Source organism: Artibeus jamaicensis, unplaced genomic scaffold (genome assembly GCF_021234435.1).
Source record: "Artibeus jamaicensis isolate MK-2021 breed Jamaican fruit bat unplaced genomic scaffold, CSHL_Jam_final scaffold_369, whole genome shotgun sequence".
Classification (NCBI taxonomy): domain Eukaryota; kingdom Metazoa; phylum Chordata; class Mammalia; order Chiroptera; family Phyllostomidae; genus Artibeus; species Artibeus jamaicensis.
In genome coordinates, this window is record NW_026522042.1 from 25871604 (window position 1) to 25896476 (window position 24873).

General features: G+C 36.7%; 1 long non-coding RNA gene across 2 annotated transcripts; it reads right to left on the bottom strand.

Moving 5' to 3' along the window:
* Positions 1–210: 210 nt before the first annotated feature.
* On the bottom strand, positions 211–24598 carry LOC119056208 (uncharacterized). 2 transcript variants are annotated; one of them, XR_005083842.2, is made up of 4 exons: positions 24411–24598; positions 23911–24100; positions 5712–5771; positions 5060–5398 (listed from the first exon to the last, which is right to left on the bottom strand). It is a non-coding gene; the product is annotated as an uncharacterized LOC119056208 (long non-coding RNA). The 2 variants fall into 2 exon arrangements; XR_008390105.1 differs by lacking the exons at positions 5060–5398; positions 5712–5771 and adding an exon at positions 211–466.
* Positions 24599–24873: the final 275 nt, after the last annotated feature.

Genomic DNA, 24873 nt, shown 5'->3' on the forward strand with positions numbered 1-24873 from the left:
CTGGGTAAGTTCATGGTGCATGCATTAGAATTATATTCAGGAAGTTTCACAGCTTTTTTATGCACTCATCTACACACAATAAAATATACAGGTGATATATTATAGAATTATACACCTGAAACCTATATACTTTAATTAACTAGTGCTACCCCCAACAAGGTCAATACAAATTTAATAAAAATTAAAATATCTACAATTAATTATGGGTTATATGTATTTCTAAAAAGAGGGAAAATTATGACAAAATCATTTTGGTAGTGAAGACAGTTTGTGTTCAAGAAATGATATCAAACAAATTATCTAAAATATGTGATAGAGCCCTGGCTGGCATGGCTCAGTTGGTTGGAGGGTCATTCGGTAACACAAAGATTGTAGGTTCAATCCCCAGTCTGAGCATGTACAGGACGCAACCAGTCGATGCTTCTCTCTTGCATCAGTTTCTCTCTCTCTTCCTCTCTCCTTTCCACTGTTTGTAAAAAGTAATAAAATAACATAAAATATAGGATATAGGCATATAAGAGGTAGAAGATAAGACCAAAAAGATAGATGGGACCAGTTTGTTTCGAGATACCATGCCAAGGCCTGTCTAAAACTGGCAAGAAACTGGGGGTAGGTGAAATATTTTGATCAAGAAAGTAATATATACATAATGGAATACTACACAGCAGAAATAAAGAAGGAATTCCTACCCTCCTCTACAGTGTTCTGGGGATTATGCTAAGTGAAATAAACCAGGTGGTGAAAGACAAACACCATATGATCTCACCTATAAGTGGAATCTAATCAACAAAAACAAACAAGCAAGCAAAATAGAACCAGAGACTTTGAAAGAAAGAACAAACTGGCAGTAGCCAGAGGGGAGGGGGGAGAAGGATGACAAGGGAACGAAGGGGAATGGTCGTCAAGGAACATGTATAAAAGACCCAGGGACAAAGCCAAAAGCGGGTAGGATTGAGAGGTGAGGGTGGGAGGGGCCGCGACAATGACTGGGTGAAAATGGAATGGAAACAACTGCACTTGAACATCAATAAAAAACAATAAAATAAACATGTTTTTCAATAGTCAACATTATTAACAAAAAGAAAGTGATATATACATAAAATTTTTCTTCTGTTTTTATTAAACCAAAAATTAAACTGGCATTTCTTGGAAGTTGGTTTAAAGAATGTGCAGACTGGAAGTAAGGAAAAGAAATATCAGACGGCTGCAGTCATGGAAATGAGATCAAAGGAGAGCCTCAAACCAGATAGTGGCAAAAAGTGGGGAATAGCATCGCTCTTGAGAGCAAGGGTTAATTAAGTAACAAGAGCTTTAGGTAGGGATCCCTGTTAGACACTTTAAATGAGAGATAATGATTTAGAGTAGAAAGAGATCATAGAGATAAACTGGTTCAAATGCTTTATAGTACAGATGGAAAAACCAAAACTCAGTTTAGGTTTGGAGGTCCAATTGCAGATACATATGTATAAGACATCAGCACATAGAGACAGTTAAAGCCCTGGATATGAATAAAATCATAGAGAAGAATTGTGCAGACAGAGAGTAAAAATAGAATGAAGGCAGGTCTTTTGCAAATATCTACATTTTTTTTTCAGGCAAAAGAGTAAGAAAACAGAGAAGAAAGTGAGCAAAGAGTGTTCAGTTGTAAGATAAGAAATAAATTGGCATTGTGACTTAGGAATATTGAGTGTTAATTATTGTTTATCATTAAGTACTGTCATATGTCAAAGTCTGAGTAAAGGTCATTGATTTTTATTTATTAATTCGTTCAGTTCTTTATTATTCAAAAGTATTTATTGGATTATTTGTAATATGTTCAGCCCTTCTGTAAATATTTAAGATATAATAATAAACAAAAGAAAAGATGTAATTCAGGTCTTTAAATAGCTTATAATTTTGTGGAAAAGAACCAATATTTATCAAATAATCTCACACAGGAGTGTTTGGAACTTCAGTCAGTACTAGGAATAAATGATCGGTGTTCTGTGGGCCCGGAGGGTCTTGGCTGTGTGTGTGAGGACTTGGGTGGTACCGGATGGAGACTGAAAAGAGGTCTTTCTTTGGGTTATGATCTTTTAACTGGGAGCTCAAGGATGAGTGGTTTGGAAGGAGATAGGATGGTAGCTTTAGAAATTATAATGAAAAATTTTAAAGTTTCTGTGTGTGTGTATGTATATGTTTGTAAAATTTACGTGAAAGAAACAGTCACAGGGGCCTTACTTATAAGGGCCTTTGAGCTATCAGATTTTGCATTTTTCTCCATGCCAGACAATTTTTAGCCCTGCTTGGGGAATTCATCACCTAATATATGTCTTCACATAGTTATTAGGTGGTGATAACTTGCCAGAGAATTTCACTTGGGGTTTGGTGCAAAGAGCAGAAAATTACTGCTTAATTACATCGCATGTCCAAGACCACAGAGTCAAGAGCTGGTGGAGCTGACTAAGTTTTGGATACTGACTTTCCCACTTACAAGGCTTCCTCTCTTTCATGAGCCTATAACAGCTGTTCACTGACAGATATTGTTCACTAACTAAAAGTCAATTTAATACTTTAGCTCCTTGTTGATCATTATTTTCTTCACTAGTGTAGCTCTCAATACCTGTCTTATTTGGAGCAGTTAAGTAGAAAAATAATAACTCTTATTGAGATAACCTGCTTCTGACCACATGTAATGTGTAAAATTCACATGCGTACTTTTTGCCTGTAGATCCATAGCTAATATGGATCTTTCAGGAAAAGTTCAACTCATTTACAGCAACAGATGTTTAACATGTCCCACACTCGATTAGGACTCTATTTAAAACAGCAGTTGACAAGGAATAGGATGAATGATCCCGAAGTCACAGGTGACAAACACTGTTTTTGAGTAACTGAGGCAAAGTCTCCTTTCAAATATGACAGGATTTCCTAAACAGCCAACATTTCACTCTGGGATATTTGGGGTGTCACTCTATAAAAAAGCCAATGTAAAAGCCATTTAAAAAAATTCTCTGAAATAACAGAAAGTGTTTTCTAATTAGGTATATAGAGAAATGTGTTCCTCATTGGAGAAATGATACAATATTAGAATATTTTTATAGGCAAAGGATCTGTAGATAGGATGTTGCCAAAGAAACCCCTGTCAAAAGACAACCCTAAAAATGGAAGGATGAGATGTAATAAATTCCTTTTTTGGGCTAGATCTCTGCAAAACTAAGAGTATTTTAAATGTCAAAGGAAACCCTTTAAATAAAACTTTGGAAGAGGATATAAGAAGGATAATGGTAATAAAACAAAGAAATATATGAGTAAATGAATAAAACCCAACAATTAAAAAAATCCAACAACTGCTAGCATTTCTCTGTTCATTTGGATTATTGTATATTAATTTTTTCAGAAATAAATCATACATTCACCTATAAAATTTGGAGTTTATACAACTATTAAATACAATTACAGCTACTTAATATATTTTTTATTTCTCTGATCTTATAAGCTGCAATAAATTTCTTTTAAAATTATATTTTATTGATTATGCTATTACAATTGTCCCATTTTCCCCACTTTATTCTTTTCTGCCCTGCACACCCCCTCCGACCTGTATCCCCCCCACCTTAGTTCATGTCCATGGGTCATACACATAAGTTATTTGGCTTCTACATTTCCCATACTATTCTTAATCTCCCCCTGTCTATTTAGTACCTACCAGTTATGCTGCTTATTCCCTGTACCTTCCCCCTCATTCTCACCCGCCCTCCCCACTGATAACCTTCCATGTGATGATCTCCATTTTTGTGATTCTCTTCCTGTTCTAGGTGTTTGCTCAGTGCATTTTTTTAAGGTTCGGTTGTTGATAGTTATGTATTTTTTATTTTGCTAAATTAACTGAAGAAGCTACAATGCACTAGCCCATACTACTGTGACTCTAATGTGTCTTATTTGACTATAATTTCCTGAGAGAAGTTTTTGAAAATACTAAATTAATTGAAGAATCTTATATACTCATACCTCTTGATTCCTAAAATTAAAAAGAGGAAAGTTACTTTTACACTGCATGGAGTTGAGCAAAGCAAAAATTTATTATTAGGGCAGTGAAAATGGTAATGCTTTATCTAATAAACTTAAGTCACTGATTATGATTCTCATACATTTATTGACTCTATAATTTTACATCCTAAATTTTTTTCTTTACATATCATTTCATTGTCGGAAGAATTTCTCATAAAAGTGTATGAAAAATAGAAAATAAGAAAAATATTTATTTCATGCCCAGCTTCTCCTGCCTAATTAATGGTTCAATGAAATGATGACTGTTTAGTAACATGTATAGAGAGCCACAAAATTAGTCCAAAAACTGGTGCAGGGAGCTGGAGAGCAGAAGGTCACAGAGAGTCTCAATTTTTTTTAATTAATTTTATTTAGTTATTTTTCAAGTACAGTTTTTTTGTCTATTTCTCCCATCCCAGCCTCCCCCTCCCCTTGCTCCCAACCTCCCTCCCATTTCCACCCCCCTTAGTTCTTGTCCCTGTGTGCTTCCTATTTGTTCCTCCAAATCCCTCCCCCTTTTTCCCCTTAACTTCCCTTCCCTCTCCCCTCTGGTCACTGCCCCCTTGTTCTCTATTTCAGTGTCTTTGTTGTTTTTTTTTTTCTGCTTGCTTGTTTGTTTTGTTGTTTAGCTTCCTGTTAAAGGTGAGATCATATGATATTTGTCTTTCAGCCCCTGGCCTATTTCACTCAGCATAATGCTTTCCAGTTCCACCCATGTTGTTGCAAAAGGTAGTAGCTCCTTCTTTCTCTCTGCTGCATAGAAGTCCATTGTGTATATGTACCACAATTTAGTCTCAGTTTTAAAATCCACCACAACTCATATGAACTGAAGACATTCCAACAACTGTACAATCCTTCAGGGGTGTCCAACCCCTGGCCCGCAAGCTGCATGTAGCCCAGCATGGCTATGAATGCAGCCCAACATAAAAACATAAATTTACATAAAGCATTGTGAGTTTTTTTGTGATTATGTGTTGCAATTGTATTTAATGTGTGGCCAAAACAACTCTTCTTTTTCCAGTGTGGTCCAGAGACACCAAAAATTTGGACAACCTTGCACAGGATTTATTTTAGAACCGAAATTATAAGAAAATGATTATTTAGAGGCCCCAGGGAAAGAGAGCAGCATAAGGATATCTTTAGTAATAAAGCATGAAGAACGATAATTAAGTTTTTATGAATACGGGATCAGGTAAAGATCTCACCTGAAATCTAAAAATCACCTTAGAGGGATAACCAGGCTGGGGAAGAGGGTAGAGAGGAGAAACACAATGCATGGCTGAGTGTACGTAGAGATGGTTGGGTGACTGTCAGCTTTGTAATTTCCTGACCCTCCAAAACTTCCCATTGATGACTTGGTTACTTCCAACTGCACCGAGTGGGAAAAGCAAACATTTCATTTTAGCATGTTAAACAAGGCTTAAAAATACTCAAGAGACCCGATAGGATACTTATCTCTATCATAAGAGACTCAACTGAAGTCCCGTTTGGTTTTTTTTGAGGTTGATTTTTGAATGAGATTGACTAGGATCCTGAATATTTGTGGGGCTGGCCCCATCAATGGGAAGATCTGATAGTACACATAGCAGCGGTGACTCATGTGTGACGCAATTTCCATCAGCTGCACATTATTGCGTAGCTCAGTTTATTACCTTCTTCAGTTTATTACCTGCCCGACTCACCATGGCCTGGACTGACATATGGGGCATCTCTGTGAGGCTAATATTCTTCCAGAAAATTTGCTAAAGAAAAAGGCACAAGGGGGTTTTATTGTTATAAAATATTGGCATTATGATTCAAAAGTCAAATCTCTAGCACAGACAGCTAAATGAAATTATTTGTCAAATACTAAGAATTCATAAAAAATACATGTTTATGGATACATAAATGATGGAGGTACTCAGCCCCTTTCATTAGATACCATGTAGCCATAGACTATTAAATTTAAACTTCAGAACTCTGGATGACATTCTGAGATTATATGACTGACTGTTAGTAATCTTACATATCCTCTCTTTGAAAAGGCTAGTTTCAAATTACTTATTGTAGCTGATGGTTAAGGTATTGGTCCCCACTTAAAGGTTTTTGCTATTTTTTTTCAGGCATTAAAACGATGAGTCAAAGAATAATTTTCAAAAGTTAAAATGTAAACATGACTATTGTAGAAGTTTTCATAAATGAAGTTAGCAGAACTGTATAGCTGGTTCAAAAGATATTTGAGGAACTGTGTATATACAGACATTTAAAAAGTAAAAAAGGTATTAAAATCATATTATTATTCTATAAGACATTCTAACTCCTATGTTTTATAGGTTAATATCACATGGACCAATAACACCATAACCCAAAGATTTTTCATTTCTGTTCAGAGAAAACATTTGCATCTGAGAAAAATCTACTATTTAATAACTAACTGGGTACATCTTGGACTCGAATCAGTAGTAAATTGCAAAATAATATTTCCTTAGAAATAAAATTATTGTTTGATGAATTTTAAAGTACTTTATGTCTTTAAACTATTGCCTGTCCTTTATTTAAAGTTTTGGTTGCTTAAAAATGTTTTGATATATAAGAAAGTGAAAATAAATAATAAAAAAAGAATTAACCAAATGCTGTTGTACATATACATTATTTCTCTGGAGTATCTGCTGGCCAAGGATGTGTTAGGGTGTGAAGTATGAGCTTATTACTACTGGTCAAAGAATCTCAGCTTTTCTTAAGGTTGTTGGGTTGGCAGTATCCAAGATACCATGGGAAATTTCAAGTTGACTGCCCCATTTATGTGGAGATCATACATACTATTATGAACTTGAATGAAAACCTGTAAATCACAGAATTAATAGAATCATTGAAAAATAACTCACATGCAAATTTATCTTTAATACTAACATGTAATGCTTTTTCCCCCAAATAACTTATTGTTGTCAACTTACATCAAAGTAGTTAGGGTAACTACAACTATTGTAGTAGTGTATAAATTTAGAAAGAACATTCCAGTATACTTCACTGCCTATTAATCAAATTTATATTCTATCTTGAGTGAAGAGACTAACAATAAAATAAGATAGATGGTGTAAAGTAAGTAGCATGTTGGATGATGATGAAGGAAGGATGAAATAAAGAAGACAAGTGTGTATAAGAATGCCTCGGACTCTACTTTTGGTATTTGACTGCTGATAGGTTTCAAGGCCCATCACAAGCCGTTCCTCCTATGCCACACATTCTAGCAAAAATTAATGTGAAACCTGAGTGTTGCTTTCTCTCCAGCGGGAAGTTAAAGCCGTGGGAGCCCCTGGCCATGCCTGTGTGCAAGAATGCTCACCCGAGCCTCACTCACTAACTGCCTGAACGAGACTCCTAGCCAGCTTCCTTTTCCTGCACTCTCATCCCATTTTGACCTGCCTGGCCCTCTAGCCTTGCTTTCCCCAGTTAACTTCCTTCTGTGTGTGGCATTATCAGTCTTAGCATCAGAAAAAATTGTGTGTGTGGAGGGAGGACCCAGACGCAAGGACGTCTGATCACACAAGGGAACAAGGAGTATTGTTACTGAGAGAAGGGCTACAGAAGACCTCACAGAAAATAAGCCATTTTAGTGAAAACCCAAAGGAAGTAGGGGCATGAGTCATGTGGATATTTTGGAGACTATCCCAGAAAAAGAGAATAGATTGTGCAAATTCCTGGAGGCAAGGGTGTGCTGTGAGTTTAAGAAACAGCCAGAAGGCCAATGAGGCAAGAATTGGGAGAGTAGGAGTGGATATGACAAGAACAATAATTGTTGAAAGAGCAGAGAAGGTAAGACTTAATGAGCTGTCTTTAGGATACTTTGGCTTTTTCTAAAGTAATATGCAAAGGTCCTAGACAAACTTTCAGCAACCTTATGGTTATATGGAATGAGAATATTTGAACTTTAAACATAGGAAAATTAGTCTGTTGCTGTTTTCAAAATGGACAAAGGTTGTGTGTACAGATGATATGAAACACTTGGGAGGCAAGAAATGGTAACAAGATTAGACCTCTGTGGTAGCAGTGAAAGTCGTAAGAGGGGGTCAGATTCTCTCCTGAAGGTGAACCAACAGGATGTCCTCAGTTTGAGTGCAGGGTGAGAACAAGACTACAAAGTCTGTGGCCTACACAGATGGACACATGGGTTGGGCATCTTACATCTTATAGTAGGGAAGAGTAGTGAGGTCAAACACAGTAACAGATGAAAGTGATATTTGTTATTTCATAGGGGTGAACTTTAGGGACGGTGATCAATGTGGGAGGTATTGTAATGTGTGCACAAAGAAAGGAAAACATTTCAGGTTTGATTTTTTAAGCTAAGTGAGAGGAATATGGAAAAGAGGAAGCCCCTCCAGGTTCAGAAAGGGGACTGCACTTCCAGGTATTACAATAACATTCTATGGCAGGGGTATCAAACTCATTTTCACTGGGGGCCACATCAGGTTGGTGGTTGCCTTCAAAGGGCCAAATGTAGAGCTCCTGGCCCCTAGTTAAGGAGTAGTTACACTGATACAGTCCTAAAGTTACATTTGGCCCTTTGAAGGAAACTGCGAGCCTGATGTGGCCCCTGGTGAAAATGAGTTTGACACCCCTGCTCAATGGCCTAATTCCCAGTGACAGTCATTTCATTCACTCCTGGCTCCAAAGAAGTTTGTACATGAAACAATACATCTGGTTCCTTCCCTTTAATTCACCAACTTCTAAATTAAAAGCGAAGATTTCTGGTGACCAGTCAACTTTCAGTAAACATTCTTTTCAGCTGAGCTGTTGATTAAGTTAATTTGTAAAAAGGCTTGAGGACATTTTAAATACCTGAGTTATTTGTAATGAAACATCAGAGCTACACTCACCCTAATGTAATGCAAAATATGCCCCAGTTCAATGAAAAAAAAAAAAACCTAGTTACTCTAAGTATGGAATTTCTGAGATGGAATTTAACTTATCAACAGTGTGCTCTGGCATCTTGTAGGCACAACTTTTGTTCAAACATAACAAATCAAAACCTACAGGGACTGTTACCATAATCTCTAACTATTGAATGGAAGGGCTATAAATGTGGTTTCTGTTGTTTAAAATCTCCATGTTAGATCTGGCCATTAGACTATAATGCCCTAGATTATATAGGTGTTCAGGAGATTTTGAATCACCTCCTAATAGAGACTGCAGATCCCTCTGCCTGTTGTTTTCAATTAATTAGTCACTGGATTTATTTAGATTCTAGGCACTTTGAAAATGTTTGTTAATGTCCATACTAGTTTCTTGACCACTGTTACCTAGTTCTGGTGATGAAAATGTTCTGGAATTGGGTAATGTGGATGATTGCCCCTTCTGAGTATACTGAAAAACTGAATATACTGACTCATACAGTCTAAAGGATGCATTTTTGATATGTGAATTATAAATCAGAAAAGAGTTCTGTATAATTAAAAATCTTATTCATGCCAACCCTGACATGCTGCTGATCGCCTCTCGAGGAAATGTGCTGATGGTACAGGGTATGTCTCAGGATTTCTCAAAAGCTGTGAGCATGTGGGAATTTTCAGACAGTCCTGAATGATGACTCTCATCACGTGAAGCATTAATGCTGGCTTCTCACTTTCTTCTCTACTCTTAGGGTCATAAATAGCTAATAGGTATCCTATATCATCCTAATAGGAGAGTGGTACCATGATTTACTAGTTTTGATTTCATGGTAGAATAATAAGTACTCAACTTAAAGAGCTGTCCAAAATGATATATGTTTACACCATAATGTCCCCGTGAATGTGGTAACACTATTTCGCCATTAAGCTGAAAACAGAATAAAAGAGGTTTTAGTTATTTACTTAAGGTCATATAACAACTTGGTAGTGGAAGATTCATGGATCTTAGTACCATCTTTTTCATGTACACTGGTGAACTTGTTACCAGCCCATTTTATTAAGAAGAAATCTTGTCAATTATCAAAATATTTCAATGTGGTTATTGAGAGACTGGAATTTACAAACTGGTGGCCCATAGGCCAGACATATGTTTGTTTTCATTTGTGTCTTAAAAAACTATAAACATTGGTAAGTATAATGTTAGATTCTTAATTCAAGCTACTTATACCCATTTACACCATCTATTATCTGCCATTGCAATACATTTGTTGACTCCTGAGTTGCACCAGCTTAAAGACTCTAGTTTGCTTTGGTCATCTTAAAGCTGAATTATCTCTGAGGCCTGTTTGTGACACCAACTCAATGACAATAACAGCCCATGCCAGCATTTGCCTACGCGGTCTTCTTAGTTAAGACAACCAGTATGATTGATTATCAGGGCTAATTTAAGTTCTCGGAAGGCTAGCTCTGTTTTATTGTAAGTTGGGTAAGATTTTGAGAAATTCATCACGGTTTACCAAATATTCTGATCATCCCTGCAATTCCCCCTCCTGTGGGAAAGTTTATGTCATTGATCTCTCGAACTCATAAGTGGCCATGGCAACTTGCTTTGTCACTTTTCAGCAGAAATTTCATTATTCTGAACATGGCCTGCCATTTCTTTCTTCTTTCTCTTACTACCACCATTTCCAAGATACTGAGAATGTTTCCTGACAATTTTGAATGAGTCCCTTCTCTCCTACATCAAGCCCCTGGCCTGTTTGATTTCCGTTGTGTAAGAGAGTACTTCTGAGTTATTTAGCTGTAAGCTCATTCTTCCTGCCCTTGATGCCTGAATCCCAGCTTCACCTTTGAATTTTTTAAATAGAAGGAGAGAGGATGTAAACAGTCCTTGGAATGGAAAGGAGAAGACATGTCTAGGAGTAGGAAGGCCAACTGGGTCACTAAAGTTTTGCCAACACTTGAACCCCATCTTTAACTCTTCCTAGTGGTTAATGGGAGGTAAAACTCATCCCAGAGGCATCTCACAATCTGTCCCATCGGCCGTCCCTCCGGGCCACTTGCTTCTGATAGTGCATATATAAAACGTCTATATGTATATATAAATGTCAATCCTACTGCTATTGTTGACTATTAATTTTCCTATAGGCTCATATATTTTGCTCTTATTAAGGCAGCCATTGTGCCAAGCTCTGACATATGAATGGAGATTCTTCCTCTCCCCATCTACCCAACTCCCCCTACCCCCATCCCTGACGGGTGCTCTATCCTTCCCCCTTTCTTTCCTTTTCTCACCTCCTTCTGAAGACACTGTAGAGAGTTAAAATGCTTTCCAAGATGCCAGCCAGAACACCTTTTTTGTGCTCATTTGATGTTTCTTTTCACTTTCTCTCACATTGGAGAGTTCAGTCTCCTCTCTGTAAAAGGATTAAGAATCCTAGGTGCTAGCTAAGTTGTCTCTACTTGATGCTGGAGGTTGAAGTCCCTATGGCAGGTGGTCAGGCGGGAAAGATGGAGGTAAAGTGGAGGGAGGAAGCAAAAGCTGATATCCACAAGCACAAGCTGGAGTCCACGAGAGGAAATTGAAACTTTTATCAGTTCTTTTGACCTCTGACCTGGGTGGAATAGAAGCCCTATGAAATATGGGTTCCTTGTCATAAAGCTAAACATACATCCTTGGGCCAGGAAGCAGAGAAGCCAAAGTAGGACCCAGGGACCAATGGAGTGGTTCCAGCTCCTGCTGTGCCTCATGGCAATGCTGTGGGTCAGCAGGTCAGCAGGTCAGCAGCAACAGAGATGAGCTGAAAATGGCCATTCCCTCACTCTCCAGTTTTGCACAAGCATCTCTCTTATGGAGCACTTCAACAGCAACTTGCGGGTGTGGGTAAAAGAAGGTCTACAGTTGTTCATATGGAAAAAGAAATGCAGGTTATGTTTATTATAATAGTTGTATTAATTCAAATATCACAATGGAACTGTAAACCTAATATTGCCAGCCCTTATATAGGCTCAATCAGAGATTGATCCTAAAATATTCAACTTAAAAAATTTGTGTTAGACTCTTCTGAGGCTTTGAGTCTGGGTAAGTTGGGACGTGGTGGAAGTTACCTACAAAAAAGAGGAAAAACAAGAAAAAAGCTCTGGTTTAGAGATTGGTTGACCAGGATCTAGTATACTGTATTCAAGTTGCCATTAGCCTTAGGTAGCTCTCATGTCTAAAATTTACTGAACTCTAATCCAGAAGCGTCTAAAGTAGTATACCTTTACAATGTCTTCTCTGAAATAGATATTTTTCTCTCTATTTTTATGGCTGAGAAACACACCATCAGGATTAATAAGCTTGTTCTGCTCAAGGTCACAGTGAATAACTAACAGAGCCAGGTTTTGAAAATAAGCAAACCTACTCAGAAACCTATGAGTTTTACCATCATGCAACATGGCCTCAGGTATGCTGTATGTAGCTGGAATTTCTACCTGATCTGTTGCCATGGAAATCAAAGAGGCTTGATTTTTAACAAATTTCTCTAGCAAATCTTAGAGGCAAAAAATACCAAGCATAAAGGTGAAGGTGAATGCTTTGTGTCAAATATAATGGTATCACTGGAAATATTATCTTTATCATTCCTTGAGGTGTGTTTGTTTTCTAAGAGGAAGAGTATTTCACTGAAAACTAAAAGGAAAAATGCTGACAGCTAACAGAAAAACATGAGAAAAACTTAGAAAAACAAAGTAAAAACAAGTATCTCAAAACTTGCCTGGAAATTTCCTCTTAAAAATTCCTTTTAAAATAAATATCAGAAGATTATTTTGTCAATGTTGTCTATATATAACGAAAGAAATTGTCATAGTTTTATAACTTATGGTTTGGTTCTGTATTTTTATATTTCTGTGTACCAACTTACCCCAAATGTAGCATCTTATTAACACACACACACACACACACACACTCACACACATTGATTATCAGCATCCTTTCTGTAGGTCAGAAGTCCAAGCTAATTCAGATGGTTCTTTGTTTAAAGTCTCACAAGACTAGAAACAAAAAGCTAGGGTGAACTTTGATCTGGAGACAATGAGAAAAAAAAACCCCTGCTTCCAAGGTCATTCAGGTTGCTGGCAGAACTGAGTTCCTTGCAGTTGTGGGTCTGAGGTCTTCATTTCCTTGTTGCTTGTCTGGCCTGGCCAGGAATTGCTGCCAGCTTCCAGGGAACACTAACTGGTTCTTTCCCCTTTCCCATCCCTCAACCCAACCCCGACCCATCCCTACCAACCAGCTGGCAACAGCCCCGGTGCTTCCAGTTCCTCTGAATACCTCTTGTGCCCCCAGTCAGAGAAATCTCTGCCTCTAAAGAGCTAGTGCGATGAGCTTAAGCCCACTTGGATAACCTCCTGCTTGTCATAGAAGGTAAAATAATCATGAGAGTAATGCCAGAGCCTGAAGGTCACAGGAGCCATCTTAAAATTCTACTTACCACAGGTTTTATCGTCTATGACCAGATAGAGGGACTAGAGCTAAGTAGGTTGAGACAAATGAAGACATGTACTTACTGCAACTTATTAAATGAAATATAGCAAGGAAGAGGATTGTACTTAATGTGAACATTAAGTGAAAATTTATCAACTGTTCCCAAGAAGCTTATCAAAATGTATGACCCACTTTTTGTAATTTGGTCAGGTACAAAAATTCTTAATTCAGGAAGGTTAAAAAATTCTCAGTGAACTTTGCTTGGATTTCAAGGAATACACATTTGTAGAGCATTTGCTTCACATTTTTGCCCTGGTTTGCCTCTCATGGAACCTTTCCTAATATTTGATGTACTTCAACTTGCCATAGAAATATGTTTCTTTAAATACCATGCACAGATAATATTGGTGGAAAGCCATGGCTGGAAGTTGGTTAAGATAGAATTTATATATTTCTTGTGTATGTATGTATATATACATTCAGTTCTGAAGACGATTGGAATTCAGAGGGCATTTTTGAAGAGCCAGGGAGTTAGAATCCAGCATAAGAGGTTGTAGATGATGCTTCACTAAAAAAGATGCCAGTTGTGGGTGACAATATAATGTACCCTTTTCTTCCTGTTTGTATATTTTCCTCATCTTTGCGTATGTGTCTATGTTTGCCACCACCATCTGGAAAGTAAACCAACCAATGACACTGGTCATTCTATAGAGAAGAGAATTCACAAAATGTTTCACTGAAAAGTGGGATTCTGTATCTAAATCAATTTAAGAAGTCCTCACGCCCTATTTCTCTTTTTGATCCAGATTCTCATCCTGGTAGCTGATTGGCTAGTGGTACAACACAGCTCTTGTAAAGAATCTGTGACCGCAAACACAGTCATTATTGTAAGTAGCAGGACATTCATTCTAAGCATGCTTAGGCACCTAATGATTCCTCTCAAGAGCTCTTGAGAAATTCTTTCAATGACCGCAACAAGGTGGTTCCACTGAATAATTACCTCAAGTTTATATTGAACTCTGCTCCACTGAAACTGACCTTGGCTTTATTCTATCTGAATAACTTCCTCATTCTCTCTGATCCTTTCTAGATTTATCTTATTCAAGCTCCTCTATTATCTTCTCCCAACAATTACTGTTTTCTACTTCCTTAATGTGTACCTCCATTCAGTTGATGGTAATTCATTTATCAAGTTATATCATACCCTATTTCTTTAGATCATCAAGGTTCCTTGTCATATTTACAGGAACATGTGATGCATCTAATTAGAAAACATTCCTTTCTCAATTATGAAAAGGAAAATACAATGGGCAATTTATTACACAGGCTATCCTACAGATAAGTATTTTTGGTTTAAAAAGAATATTTTAAATTATTTTCCTAAATCAAGTTTCTACTACTGAAAACTATCACAATCACATCTATTCATTAATCTAAATATGGGACTTTAAAAAGAGATGACATTTCTTATGACTTCCTGAGAGCTTTCTATATCTGGCAAACAAGATATTATCACTCCTTGGTAACTGAAGCTTCTGAACAGCTGGCTGGAATAAGGAAATGACCCGCTGAAAAAATGCAAGGGCCAGACACTGGGGCAAACACAGTGCACCTCTTTTAGATTTTCCTGGGCTACATGCTGAGAACTAGAAAGGACCAGAGGTTTTGCTCTCCTCGCCAGTTGTCAAACAAGCCTGCCATATTTGAAGGATACTGTCAATTATGTCAGAAGATGTGAGACCACTGGGTTAGAGACAAGGACTGTTTATTATGCAAAGCAATAGCAGTATCCATGGTGTAGCATTTGCACTGGTTCCCTGAGTCACACTTGACAGGTGACATGACTGGGCTACACCAGCTGCAGTACGAGAATGGAGCTGTGAGCATAGGGAACCCATTTTTTTTTTATAATAGGAAATGAAGCTGTCTAACTTTTGCCTCAGTGGGAGACATTATCTTTATTACATGGAATAGTAGACAAACCTGTCCTTTGTTCCCGAGGGGCACATTATGTCTATTTCCCAAGGTGTGGTTTTACAAACACTTTTGAAAAGATAGTCCAGAATGAATGCAGTCAGTGCTCATAAAATGTACAAAAATGTGAGAGACTCATGGAGAATCGTCTTCCAAAAATAATGTTGTTGAGATTGGAAGAGACAAGTATGAGCAGCAGCCTAAGGCCTTTTTATTTTTTCAAAAGTGCTGATGCAAAGATTTAAGCCAGCTTCGGGCTCATCTGGGCTTCTCACCTTTCCTTCCCTGGGCACCTGCCTTCATCAAATCTGTCAATCCATCAAAAGTCTGATTTCAGAATATCTCTTGAGATTACCTATTTCTTTCCATGAGTGCCTGATTTAAGATATCTTTATTTCTCCCCTGCACTCTTATAATATGTAATAGTTTCCTATTTTTTATTTGCTCCTTTCCTGCACCTTTACAGAGTCTCCGTGGAGCAGGCAGAGTGGTCGTGGTGATCGTTCACAACCTTAAATCAGATCATGTAGCTTCTCTTGAAGAGCCTTTCAGTGGTTTCTGACTGTAATTAGAAAGAGGTTCAAACCACTCGGCACCAGAGAGAGACTAAACGAACATCATTAAACTTCTCTCCCGGTCCTCCCAGGCTTTGGAACTGCTTCTATTTTTCCTGGACTGTTTTTCTGCTATGTCTTTGCATGTCTGGTTCCTGATCATTTAGACCCAGCTCAAAGATTTTCTCCCTTCTCTGTCTTCTACTTTCCCCACCACCAAGGTCACTCTGTATAGTAACTACATACATAACCTATGTAGAAACCCTGTTCATTAGATTTATGTCATGTATCACTATGTATCATTGTATTACTTTACTCATTTCCCTGCTCCTTCTTTCATCCCAGCCTTAAAGTAGCTTCTTGAGATCAGGGGCTTTGCCTCTTTTAATCAGTAATGTTCTTAGCCCTTAGAGCAATGTCTAATACTGTTCAGAAAATATTTGCTGAAACAGTGTACGACCATAACACACTTAATTTAGCCAAGGATACAAAGTTTCTAGAACTTCTCTAGGTTCCTGTTTTGTGATTACTTAAGATGGGTGAATATGCTATGTAGCATTGCTCTTGGCAACCTCAGCGGAAGTAATAGCAATGTATAAATTCTCCAAGTGGCATAAGAATTTTGCACAGGCTCTAGGAAGCCAGCCAAGGAGACTTTCCATAACAATTTGGAAGCATGGTACCCATCAGGGATTGAAGGAAAATCATAGTTAGAAAACTTGGGAAACCTTCCCTTAAAAAATTAGCCTCATCCCTCCTCATCCAATACACATAGGCTTTATTTATTTACCTTTAATAGACTATTTTAAGAACAGTTTTAGGTTTACTACAATATTGGGCAGGAGATATGGAGATTTCCTTCCTAGGTGTGAGTTCCTGCTTCAACATACGGTTAGACTTCGTTGTTATCAACATCTCCCAACAAAGTGGTACCTTTATTACAATTGGTGGACCTACACTGACAAATCACTATCACCTAGAGACCATAATTAACAGTGCGGTTTACTCTTGGTGTTCTACATTTATGGGTTTGGACAAATGTATCCATCATTACAGTGTCATACAGAGTATTTTCTCTGTCCTGAAAATCCTCTCTGTTCCACTTATTCATCTTTCTCACTAACCCCTGGCAACCACTAATGAATTTAATGTCCCATTTTTTGCCTTTTCTAGAATATATTTGGAATTACGCAGTATGTCGCTTTTCCAGATTGGTATCTTTCACTTAGTAATATGCATTTAACTTTCCTCCAAGTCTCTTCATGACTTGGTAACACTTTCTAAAAAGTAAATTATAGAATTGTATAATTGAAACCTATTTATTTACCAATAAATAAAATAAAATAGTAAATAAAAAAATCAGTGAATAATTATCTAATGTCTGTATGTACCACAGCTTATCTCTTTGCCTATGGAAGAACATGTTGCTTGCTCTCAAGTTTTAGAAATTACGAATAAAGCTGCTATAAACATCTGTGTGCATGTTTTTATGTAGACATAAGTGTTCAACTTCTTTGAGTAAATACCAAGAGCATAATTAGTGGATTGTATGGATTGCAAGAGTATGTTTAGATTTACAGGAAACCAACAAACCATTCCAAATGGCCATCCCGTTTTGCCTTCCCGTGAGCACCGAATGAAGGCTTCTGTGGTTCCCTAGCCTCACCAGCGTTTGGCATTGTCAGTGTTCTGGGCATTATAAGCTCTGACTTCCGTTCCCTTTCCCCTTTTTTCTGGCACAGAGGACAGAATTTGGAGGATATAAGGTACAGAAAATCTATTGCATTACTACCTTGCAACTAGAGTTGGTGGACTGGAAATAACTGCTTAAATGTTTGCCCGCATTTTGAGTTGTGCGGTTCATGGGTGACTGTTTTGGCTGGCCTGGACCAGCGCCCTGTCTCCTCTGGTTTTACACGGTGCAGAAGGCAAAAGCCAGCGGTCGGATAATTTTCCAAAGTTTGGACTCTATATTAATTTTTAATAATGATCTACTAATAAGTTTTATGTTAATAATAATACTAGCAAAGTAGCCTTTGTAATTATTTTATAGCTTATTGGTAACTATAGTTAGCAGTATAGTAACTACCAATATAGTTAGTATATTGGTAAATCTAGTAAATTGGTATTTTTGAGTACCAATGTCAAAAATAACCCTGGTAAAATGAATTTTAATTATTTTTAATAAGCATGTGTTCTACTAACTTAATGTGTACTGAAAAAGGTGTTATAACATGATAAAGTAATCTGGTATCATAAAAATACAAAATCAACTTTAAATAAACTATCATTTGTTTTAAACCTGTGCCAGTTAGGGATTAGAAATGTGACCCAAGGAAACCAGCTTCACTGAAATGTGGACACTTTTCCGAATTCACTGTGGGAAAGAATGAGTCCTGGAGGATATTTCAGATTATTAAGTGACTTCACAAGGGAGAGATACCTCAAGTTGATAAAAATTCTTATAACTTTGATATAGGTGATTTGAATGATTTTTTTAATTACATGGCTGTGAGTTTTCCACTGTGTCCTCATAATATTTATTATATTGTAACATATAAAGAAGCCTTGCCCACCCTCTCATCTCTCACCAACTTAGAACTGTTGTCTTCACTAAGAAATCACCATCACAAAATCTATATTAAAAGTTGACAGCATTGATCATTTCTGGGCACTATGAGGGAGAATCTGACCCATGCCTGGTGGCTGCAGGTAATTCCTGGAGTTACCTGGCATGTAGCTGCATGACCACAACCCCTGCATCTGTTGTTCCACTGGCTTTCTCTCTGTGTGTCTCTCTGTCTCTACTAGGTCTCTTATAAAGACACTCATCATGGGATTTAGGGCCTACCAAGATCATCCAGAATGATCTTATCTCAAGATCCTAACCTTAATTACATCCGCAAAGATCCTTATTCCAACTAATGTTACAATCTGAGAAGAGTAGACATGAATTGTGAGGGGCACTATTAAATTTGTCACAAATGACAAAGGCTGTTTCAGAACGTGTGGGGTAACCAAGTGCTGCAGAACAATTTCTCACCCCATGTGAACTTTAAAGTTAAAAAAATACAACTTGTAATAGTGTAAAGATTATGAAATACTTCAAGATAAACTTAAAAATTATGTGCCAGACCTCTGGAGGAAAAATTTAACTTGAAATGGATTAAGAATAAGTGTGATAAGGAAAAACTTCCTGAAGAAAACCCAGAAGAGAGTTGTAGTAACTCTGGGTTAGGCCAAGGTTCTCAAACTAAAAGAGACACAGATTATAAAATAACTGATAAATTAAAACCCTTTACTCTTCAAAAGCCATTATGTATTACCAGGCTTGTGGAAGTAGTAACAAGGAGGTGTAGTATAAAAGAGTTTATTTTGGTGATAAAACAATTCTGTATCTTGATTGTGGTGGTGGTGGTTCCACAAATCTACATCTCTCATAAAATCACATATGACTGTACACAAATACATACCTACATACACATATAAATGAGCTCATATAAATTCTAATAAATACATTCTGAATAAGCTCTCTAGTTACTTGTATTATATCAACACACCTCAGTCAAAAAACGGGCAAAAAATTTGAACACTTGACCAAAGGAGAGAGGCAAATGGAAAGTAAGTGTACAGAAAAATATCCAACATCATTAATCATTAGGAAGTTGCAAATTAAAAGCCCAATGATATACAACTACACAACTACCAGGATGGCTAAAATTACAACTGAGAAAAGTGAATATTGGTAAAGACATGGTCCAAATAGAATTCTCATAAATTGTGAATGAGAATGCAAAATGGTACCACCACTTTGAAAAATAGTTTTATATTTTCTTATAAAATTAGACAACATATGGTCTAACAATTCTGCCTCTAGATGTATAGCCAAGAGGCATGACAATATGTGTCCACACATATGTTTATCACAGCTGTATTTGCAACAGCCAGAAAACAGAACCAAGCCAGAGAATGGATAAACACATTGTAATACATTGGATGGCTTGTTACACCACAATAAATGGAAACCAAGTAGTGATACACAGCAACTACGCAAAATGGAAGGGGCCAGGTACAAGAGACATAATTCAGTATGCTGGAAATTTAATTTAATGAAATTCTCTGAATGAAAAACTATAGAGAATTCTACACAGCAGAGAGAAAGAAGGAGCTTATACCCTTTGCGACAGCATGGATGGAACTGGAAAGCATTATGCTGAGTGAGCTAAGTCAGGGACAAATACCATATGATCTCACCTTTAACTGGAACATAATCAGCAAAAGAAAAAAGCAAACAAAATGTAACCGGAGTCATTGAAATTAAGAACAATCTAACAATAGCCAGAGGGGAGGGGGGAGGGGACAGTTGGGAGAAGGGTTTTCAGGAACTTCTATAAAGGACAAGTGGACAAAACCAAAGGGGAGGGTGGAAGCAAGGGAGAGAGGTGGGTTTGAAGGGGATGGTGGGCGAGCGGTGGGGAGAAAATATGGACAACTGTAATTGAACAACAATAAAATAATTAAAAATAAGAAAAAAGAAAAAAAAAACCGAAAAGGAAAACAATCTCTGACTAAAGCAGTCAGAGATCGCCCAGGGCAGAAAATGGTTAGAGAAGATTGATTGTAAAGGGCCTGGGGGAACTGAAGTAATGTAACTGTTCTAAATTATTATACAGCTATAATGTTGTTACACAGCTCTCAACATTTGTTACAATTCAACAAACTGTGCAGAAAAATAGTGAATTTTATCTTATGTAAATCACTTCATACTTTTAATAGAAATGATTTAAAAATTAAGAAGGCAGAAGAGGATTGCTGAATTGGATCATTTTAAATTTAAATGACCATTCCATATTAACAGGGAAGAAATTGGCATGAGTTTGTAAGGAGACAATCCATAGAAAATGAAAATAAATAATAATTCATGAGATTTCTAGATTTTGAAGGTTGATTCTACATTGTGCTTTCTGGCTATGAGAGGCTAATACCTCTTATGAGGAGCGAATGAATCTAACTTTACCCTTACAGTTTTCAGTGTAAAGGTAAAGACCAGATCTTTCCAATTTTACCTCTTTGGTTAAACTTATTTTTGATGCCATCATAAATTTTACTTTATTCATTTTCAGATATTTCATAATTAGTGTATAGAAGTGCACTTGATTTTTGTAAGTTGATTTTTATCTTGCAACTTTATTTGTTTATTAGCTCTAATAGTTTTTGGTTCAGTCTTTAGGGTTTTCTATGTATAAGATCATATTATCTGAAAAAAGATTATATGCTACTTTCTTTCCAATTTGAATGCTTTTTATTTTTTTCTTGTCTAATTGTTCATTTAGGATAATAAATAGTAGTAGCAAAAGAAGTCATGCTTTTCCTGATCTTGATCTTAGGACGAAGGCTTTAACATTATGTTGTTTTAGGACAGTGTTACCTGCAGGCTTGTCATTTATGGTCTTGGTTATGTTGGGGTATGTTAGTTCTATACTCAATATATTGAGAGTTTTTATCATGAAAGAAGGTATTTTATCAAATGTTTTTTTCTGCGTCTATTAATATGATCATACAGTCATAGAAGAATACATTTTTAGGTATTTCTTATATCAGCACTCCTACTTAATACAAAATTCCAGTCTTAGTCCATTTCAGCTCCTGTGACAAAATACTATAGACTGGACAGTTTGTAAAAGGGAGAAATTTATTTCTCATAATTTTCAAGCCTGGACGTCCAAGATCAAGGTACCAGCATGGTTGGGTTTTGGCGAATTTGATTTGGAACTCAATTCCAAATACTACATTGGGCATTAGGTTTTAACACATGAATTTGGGTGGAAGCAAACATTTAAACTGTGATCAATAAGGTACCAGAGAACTTGAACAATAGCATGCCCAACTGCACCTCAAATATATTTATACAACACCCCACTCAACAGGAGCATAATGATGTTTTTCTCAAGTGCAGAGGACAGACCACATGTGAGACCACAGACCAATTCTTAACAAATCTATGAAGATTAAAATGATACCAAGTCTGTTTTTTTATCACAGTGGAATGAAAGTAGAAATCAAGCAAAAAAATAACTGGGAAAATTTTGTAAGATGAAAAGTTCTAGAGATCTGTTGGCTACAACAATAGCCAACATCACTTTACTATACACTTAAAACTGTTAAGATGGTAAATTTATCATAATCAGTTCCTACCACAATAAATAAAGCATAAACATTGGCATAGTGTGAACGTTCTAAGGAAGACTTTTGTTTTCTTTTTAAATTTTTTATTTCTTGGGAGAATCATTTATTTTGACTGAAATGGCACAGCAATTTCATTCCTAATTCCAGATTTCACTAATTAATTATTATAAGTTTGCTGATTTGAATTGAAATAAACTGGAGAAAGTAATGGAAAACTTAGAATGTCCTGTGATTATTGTAATTGCCGGTAATTTTGAAGCACGGTGTTTTAAATTTTTTTTCTGCTCCTGTTTTTACCTATTTCTTCACTAAAGTAAATGACTCCCACCTCCCCCTCAATACAAATTAACAAACCCACAAAATAGTGCAAAATAAATCTGACTCACAAGTATAAATACAGACTTGGACTCCTAATGATTAGTTGGCCTTGGTTTTCAGTGTCATTGCTATTCTACCGAGGGACATGCAATAGATTTTTGCCTGTGTTTGCAAAAAAAAAATTACTCATCTACAGAACATGTCTCTTTCCAGCTTAATTTTAAGATGCTCTTTAAAATGCAAAGCCAACACATTGTGACTTCAGTCCTGTAGTTTTACAATATGCTTATAAAATTAATATTGTCTTTACAGTTTCTAGTGGTAATATAAAAAATTAGAACATTTTCCATAAAGTAGGTTATTCTTCTATTTTAATGACATTCTCCTGAAACAGACATTCCCAATATTTACGAGTCATTTGTGACACAAATTGCATATCTCCACCAACATTGTGGACTGAATGTGGTGACAATATTAAAATAAATAATAAAAATAAAGATTTGCAAGCTGAGAGAGCAGTTTTAGAGGCCATGTCTGTTACTGCAGATGCCATTAAAACAGAAATCTTTCTGTGAGGACAAAAACTATGACAACAAATGTGAGGCAATACTTTAAACATATACCATATAATTTAATTATATTTTGGAGTTTGCTTTAAGCACGGCTTACCTCTATCATTCTAATGTACAATGTATTTTAATAGATGCATCAATAATACTATCCAATACCAGATTAATTTTTCATTTACTGCTGAGTTTTGCTTTTGATGGAAACATCAAGGTCACAATTTGGCAAAATACATATTTGTGTCAAAATTTAAGACTAAAACTCTGAAACTCATTTTTTCCTTTTAAAATAGTATTTTTTATAAAACACATATTTATTTCAATCTTTCTTGAACCTGTTTATACTTTCAACACACATCTCCATAAGACAATCAATAGTTTGTGATTTTATAAATAAAGTAAGCTTCTTTTTTCTTGATCTTCCACTGTATTTGCTAAGCACAAGAATTGATTTCCTTATTTTTCACTTTTCCCATTTTCCACACAATTTTAGTCTTTAATTGTATCTTTCTTTGTCTTCAGATTTGCTGAATGAAATATCTTATTGCAAATTATAAAAACAATACTAATAATCTAGGCATTTTTAACCTTGTGGGAAAACTGGGAAATTATAACCAATTATTCATAACAATTTTATTCAACTTATTTTTTTCTGCAATGTACTGTGAAAATAATTGCACCCAATTCACATACAATGTCAACAATTCAACCCACATGGAAGATATTACTATGCTCTGGAAATGTAATTTTCACATAGTTAACTCTTGGCATCTTGAAATCACTAAATAACTTTCAAGACTTAAATATTACTTTCTAAAGAGAATCAAACTGTTGTCAGTGGAAATCAGGCTCTTCCAAGGACTGTGAGGAAACCCTTCCAAGGACCCAAGCATGGGAGTTTGTAGTGTGGCAAGATGATTTATTCAGGTGGAAATAAAAAAAATGGAAGTTACCTTCTGGGTTTCTAATGTCCCATCTTCTTTTGTCTGCCATGGAAAAAGTCCACCTATGTCCTCAGCAAGGCCAAAACAAAAGCCAGTGTCTGCTTCTTATTAAAGCTTAGTTCTTCTGAGCCCACGCAATCTGCTGCCAGCCCCTGTAGCTGCTGGCCCTGCAAGGTCACTTGCTCTTGGAGGAGAGGGCCTATGAAAGGATGGGGCGAGTGGGTTGAGAAAGAGAGAGAGAGATTCTTTGTTTACCTGGGATTATATTAATTTGGGTGTGGAATGGACCGAGTGCATTTTTAAACTGAACGATCAAATTCCTAAGCTTTTTTTTTGAAAAAAAAATTATTTTCAGTGTTGTTCAAGTACAGTTTTCTGTTTTTTACTCCCTCGCAGTCCACCTCTGCCCAGTGCTCCCCACCTCCCTCCCATTTCCACCCCGCTTAGTTTTTGTCCTTGTGTCCTCTATAGTTGTTTTTGTAAACCCTTCCCCTTTTCCCCTGAAATACCTTCTCCACTTCCGAAGCTTTTTTGAGCTTTTGATAGGTCCACCCTCCCTAGTTAGACTGAGAGACCACTAAGGTCAAGCTCCTCTCCCCGCACTCCCAGTAATCCAGTAACCCCAGAGGCGAAGAAGGGAGTGTTAATCTCCTTGGCAGAACAATGCTGTGATCCCCTGGGGTATGAAGCTGTAGCTTCCTGGTGAAGCAAATACTGTTCTCCAGTTTGTTAAAATCAAAGTCTAATTCCCCTCGTCTCTCTTTTTTTGTTAATAACTAACTACCTGAGCTATTTTGTTAATAGCTCAACCAGAGTACAGTAACTGAACTCTGGTTGAGCAAAGATGTTGATCCCAGTGTATTTCCTCTGAGGTCTGTCCTAACCCCAGTTAGAGACAATGAGAGGAAACACAGATGATTTTTCAATTGTGCAACTGCCATAATGTTTTTTTTTGCTCTTTTAAACACATGA